Here is a 5,732-nt window from a genome sequence, read left to right on the forward strand (position 1 = left end):
TATGCGGTCTATGCATGGGTGTGATTATCTATACAGGCAGGCATGGAGACCAAAGGTCAAGGTTAAGTATCTTTCTCTTTCACTCTCTACCTTATGTTGTAGGATGGGTTCTCTCACTGAACCTGGGGCTAATTGATTGGTTAGATTGTTTGTCAGTGAGACCCCATGATCCTCCTGGCATGACCTTGAAGCTCTGGAAAAGCATTCACAGACTGTCACACCTAGTTTTTTTTTACATGGGTCCTGGTGATCCAAACTTAGATCTTCAGACCTCCACAGCCAGCATTTAATCCACTGAGCCATTTCCCAAGGCCCATGATAGCTGGTTTGTAATCTACAAACGTCAAAAGCTAAAGAGGGATTGGAACAACAGGTATTACCGTTCAGTCTGCCCAGGGTAAACTGTCAGTTTTGGCCTGTTGGAGTCCTACCTTGCTGTTTCCTGGAGTCATTATGGATACGGACAGTAGAAGAATAGGTGTTTAGTGGGGTGGGGCTTTTAACTGCTCAACACGGTCTTTCATTTAAGCAAGTTCTTGCTTTAAACCAGTGTTTTGGCATTCTAGCCTGGCTCTCTGTCTTCTGCTAGAGGGGGAGAAGCAATCTGTAGGGTCGTGGGTTCCAAGACACATTTCTGCACTGGAAGCCCGCCCAAGCTCCTGAAGGGTGACTCAGCTAGCTACCTCTTAATAGTCTCCTTTGCCGGTCCTCAATTTCATCTGGCTCTACCAATTAGATTACCACGCCTCCATCTGCTTTTCGTCTTCCAAAATTTTGTTCGCATCCCTCACCTGCTGCTGTCTTCTCTCAAATTCTCTTTGTCCTTGCAGGTTTATTCTTTTATTAGCAAGGTTTTCATCACTTTCTTTTCTAAGGGGAGTGGAAATCAACAGCGGAGTTCAATCTGCCCTGCTGAAAATGAAACCCATTTCCCCAAATTACTGCAAGAAATATGATGTCATTTTAAAATTTAAAAAGTTCCTTTAAAATGAATGCTGGATTTGACAGGTGAGGCCTGCTTCATTTCTTTATTGCTGTGGTTTTTAATTAAGCATGAATCAAACACAGCAAACGTTGACAGCTTTATAATGTCCATTTGTCGTATGTTCAACCAAGCCTACCAGGGATGCTGTTATTACAGTTCCCTCTCTGGCTTTACATGGAGGTTTGACTCTGAGCCTGCTGCACGCAGGATGGCACACTGAAGAGCTGTCAACAGGAGGTGGGGGGAATCTGCAGGCCCACATTCTGGGAACGTGTGTCTAGTTTGTATTTTTTTTTTAAGTCCACCTAATAGGGAGTTTAGGAAAGAAACAATTTACTAATATTAGAAAAATGGAAAAAGGCACATAACCAGTAAGAGCCCTAGGAAAAAGTAATCTATACTGGAGCTGAGGAGATGGCTCTGTTGATAAAGCAATTGCTGTCCAAGTGTGGGGACCAGAGTTGGGATCTCCAGGATTCAAGTTAAAAAAAAAAAAAAAAAAAGGTGGGCAAGCAAGACAGCTTGTAATCCCAGTTCTTGCGAGGCAGAGACTGGGTATCCCCAGAGCTAGTGGACTAGTTAGATGAACTGGAAGTACTGGATTCAGTGAGAGACACTGCCACCATAAAGTAGAGAATTATTGTGGTATATCGTGGAAGGCACACCTATGTGCTTTGCACCACTACATGCACACAGATACCCTCCACATGTTTGTAACCACACATATGCAATCATATATGCATGCATGCTTGTATAACACACACCAAACACACAAACACGTGCGCGCGCGTGCACACACACACACACACACACACAATCAAACCAAACAAGCAAAGCACTCTGCAGCCTCTGTAGGATGTTACTGATTTATTATTGTTGGTCAGCTTTCACAGAGAAAATTGAAGAAAGAAACTAAGTTGAATTGGTGTCATTGGATATATAAGTACCGACCATATACGAATTTCTCAGTTGATACTTTAACACTGTACTTTCAGCAAAGCCTTTATCTCTTCTGCTTTATAACACTTTCATTTCCATTAAGAGAGGAAAAGCACAAATAACAGAACGAAAGTCTGCAATCTATGTTATGTCAGCGAATCCTTGATGTCTATTAAAAACCCCACCTAAACTTGCAATTCTCTTGACAGAGCACGTGGGATGGCCTTTCTCCAGCTGCTGCTTTCACTGATGAGATGCCAAATGTCTTTACAGATACATCTGCAAAAATAAAAAAATAAAATAAGGAGAAGGAGTGGATGATGGGAATTCAATTATAGGCGCTCTGTTCTTAAAAGAAGTGGCTCAGCAAAGGTGAGTGAGTTTGCACATACAAGATCACCACACAAGGATGATTTTAAATGATGTCCATGAGAAAGAAAAGGGTTTTATCTGATTTTTAAATATTGGTTTATGCTTAATAAATGATGTATGAAATGTCCATCAACTGCAACGTTAAACTGGAGTGCTTCATCCTGCCATGATATTATTCATTTAAAAATCCTAGAGGTTTCAAACTTTATACATTCTTCTTTATTTATGTGAAATCTAATTTGCTTTTCACAATATTGTGAGCTATACTCTGTAGACCTGTTATATAGCAATGGATATAGTGACATTTGATATATAAATATTACTTATTTTCACACACACCCTGATTTTGCTATAACAGTGTGGTAAAAGATCAGCTAGTGCATTGTAACTTTAGACTCTGCAGACTCAACAGGAAGCTTCACGAATTTTTTTGTTTCCAATCAAAAGATTTCAAATAATTTCTGTGTCTCCTTCATCTCACACTATGTACCTTTCGGAGACCTTGCTTTTATACGTAAGGCGCACTGATTTTGACGAGGACTTAACGTTCGCAAGTGTATTGTGGGTCGCAGTGATCTTTAAAGTAATCTTTATTTTATTTTGTGTGTGTTGTTGAGTGTTTGTATGTGCACTAAGCATACAGGAGCCCACAGAGGTCAGAGGAGGGGTGAGGAATTGGAGTGACATGGGATTATAAGCTGCCATGGGTTCTGGGAACTCACCCCATGTCCTTTGCAAGAACAAACAAGTTCTCTTTGCTGCTGAGCCATCTCTCCAGCCCTGGCCCCAGCAATGCTTGCTGAGCATCACTAAATCATGCAACCTCCTCCCTTAATACTTGGAATTCTAGAAGTATTTGGGCACAGTCAGGGCCCAGCTCGTGGAAATCCTCAAAGGGAGCAACAAAAAGGTATGACTCTCTCTGCCTCTCCAGCCTCTCTCTCTTTCTCTCTCTCTCTCTTTCTCTCTCCCCCTTCTCTCCCCATTCCCCTCCCTCCAACCAATCTTGTCTCTCTTTCCCATATATATATATGTATATATATTGCATATATATGTATATATATTTATGTATATATATTTCCCATATATATGCATATATATACATGGCAATAAATTTAGTTCACGACTGGTTGAGGTTGGATATTTTGCCCGTCACTCTCTGAGTTAGATTACACATCTGTTCTTTAAAGCATCAGAATGTTACCAAAGGTGTAGGAAAATTAAACTGCCTTTGAGGTGGGATGACACACTTTCAGTGTTCTCCAAGATAGGTGTAAATTGAAACGGAATGAAACAAGCAAGAGCGAATAGAGTAAGAATTAAAAACACGGTGCCTTTGTTCCCTCATTTCCTTTACGGCGGAGTATAATCAATACTTTACAACAGGGTTAATACACTGTCTTCAAACATGGTATTATTCTTTCAAGAGCACACAATAACTTTATTAGTTATGCCGTCTGCAGGCTTCCTGAAGTGACAGCATTGTGTGGGTGTGTCAATCACCCACAAATTCCTGATACCCTCTGTTGAAGTGTTTTCTTTGTACACAACCTTAGCAGTGAGAGCCATACAGCTGCAGGTAATTTTAATGGTGGAAGTTCTAATTTTAATTAGTATAATTAGCTGAAACAAAACAAACCGAAAAGAAAAAATAAAACCTTCTTTCTGCTTACTGGTTATTGAATATTCAAATCTTACATCTGTTCTCTATTCAAGTGGAAACTGAGTTGCTGAATTTTGTTTCAAAGCAGTCCTGGTTTAAATCCATATCAGGACACTAACTCAGCTTTCTTCTGGATATTTGGTAGGTTGAATGTTCCGTTTCCAGTGAAGTTCACATATGAGTTATTGTGTTTCTAAAAATACATTAAAAGTAAAAATAAAATTACTGTGTGAGTAACATTTCTAAGTTTCTTCATTACTAGAGTTTGTATATTTTGATATGTACTTTACAAATGAAAACAGAGAACCCTTTGTTATAGTTCTCTTACTAATGACCGCTCTAACCAAATTACTACCAATAAGAACGTTCTACAGGATACAAAGAAATGAAATATTCTGAGGTAAACATCTTCAGGGTAACATCATGTTAGGCATGTGATTTCAAATGGAGAAAAAATTAAAAACAACCCATTGTGGGTTGTTTGTTTGATCTCATAAAAAAGCAAAACAAAACAAAAAGGCAGGATGGACCAGGTGGTAGTGGCACTGGGAGGCAGAGGCAAGCAGATCTTTGTTCGAGGTCAGTCTGGTCTACCGAACTAGTTCCAGGACAGGCTCCAAAGCTACAGAGAAACCCTGTCTCGAAAAAAACAAACAACGACAACAACAAAAAAGCCAGGAGGGTTCACGTTAGAGCGATCCGTGATACAAGGATGGTGTGAACGTTGGTTTTAAGGTCAACTTGGCACAACTTAGAAGAACCACCAGAATGTTACACCTTAACTGAGGCGTTGTGGTTGATGCCTTAGTTGATGCGGGAAGCCCGACCCCTGATTGGGGGTGGGGGGAGGGCATCACCTTCGTGTAGCTGTTCAGATAATGCAGGGGGCTGCAAAAGGGAGATCGTTCGCTGGTTACTCACTTGGCCTTCCCTCTCGCCACAGCATTAACTTACCCTGGTGTTGCCGCTGCTGATCCCCTTACTGATCTCAGAACCTGCGTCTTCTGTCTCTCTACTGAACTGAGAATCCATAGCTCTCCAGGAACTCTCCAGGCCCGCAATGCAAGATTGGGATTGCTGAGGTTCTCAACTTCGTAGGCTTGAACAAGAACGAGGTTTTCAACTTTAAGGCGTGAGACAGCTGCTGTTACTAATTTGGCTGTATAGCATAAGAGATTGTAATAAATTCACAGAGATGTTAGAAATAGGGTTGGGTCACAAAAAAACAGATCATCACTCACAGTGAAGCGTCTGAAGAAAACGGAAGTTTACTCTTGATCAAGAGGGTGCGCTGGGAAGAGCGAATAGGCACACAGAAATTGCACTCGGTTCGTATTCCAAATCAGGGGATGACAATGTCTTTCCCCATAGGCTGGAAGCAGATCTCACAGTCTGACTCAGTGGGCTGGTCTGAAAGGAATTAGAGAGCAGGAAATGAAGGAGAAAGGAGAAAGGGGTCGCTGCTCCGCGGGAAGAGGGCCAGTGCTCCAGGCCGTCAAATTCCTGAAATACAGCTGGGGCCTTTGTGTAAACAAAGGTTTTACTGGGTGGGGAAAATGTTAAAATATTTGCATAAAAGTCTTGTAAAGTGGAGGAGATCAAATGATTTGAATTCCTCGTCCTAAACACAAGTTTTATAGTATTTGAGGTAATAGATTGATTTTATACTTCTTGCAAATATATATTCAATCTACCAGTTCTGGACCTCCAGAAGACACTAAGAGAAAATGGCTACTCAGACACACAGCTATGTAGACAGACATAAAGAAGAAG

The 5,732-nt window shown here is 40.9% G+C and overlaps 1 long non-coding RNA gene across 2 annotated transcripts; it reads right to left on the bottom strand.

The window, feature by feature from the left end:
• Window positions 1–1,837: 1,837 nt before the first annotated feature.
• Window positions 1,838–5,531, bottom strand: LOC146895855 (uncharacterized). Of its 2 annotated transcripts, XR_014997188.2 has the most exons (3): window positions 5,201–5,531; window positions 4,914–5,058; window positions 1,838–2,203 (listed from the first exon to the last, which is right to left on the bottom strand). It is a non-coding gene; the product is annotated as an uncharacterized LOC146895855 (long non-coding RNA). The 2 variants fall into 2 exon arrangements; XR_014997172.2 differs by lacking the exon at window positions 5,201–5,531 and having other exon boundaries at window positions 4,914–5,194.
• Window positions 5,532–5,732: the final 201 nt, after the last annotated feature.

The sequence above is a fragment of the Myodes glareolus genome, chromosome 1, assembly GCF_982192425.1.
Source record: "Myodes glareolus chromosome 1, mMyoGla1.1, whole genome shotgun sequence".
NCBI classification, from domain to species: Eukaryota; Metazoa; Chordata; class Mammalia; order Rodentia; family Cricetidae; genus Myodes; species Myodes glareolus.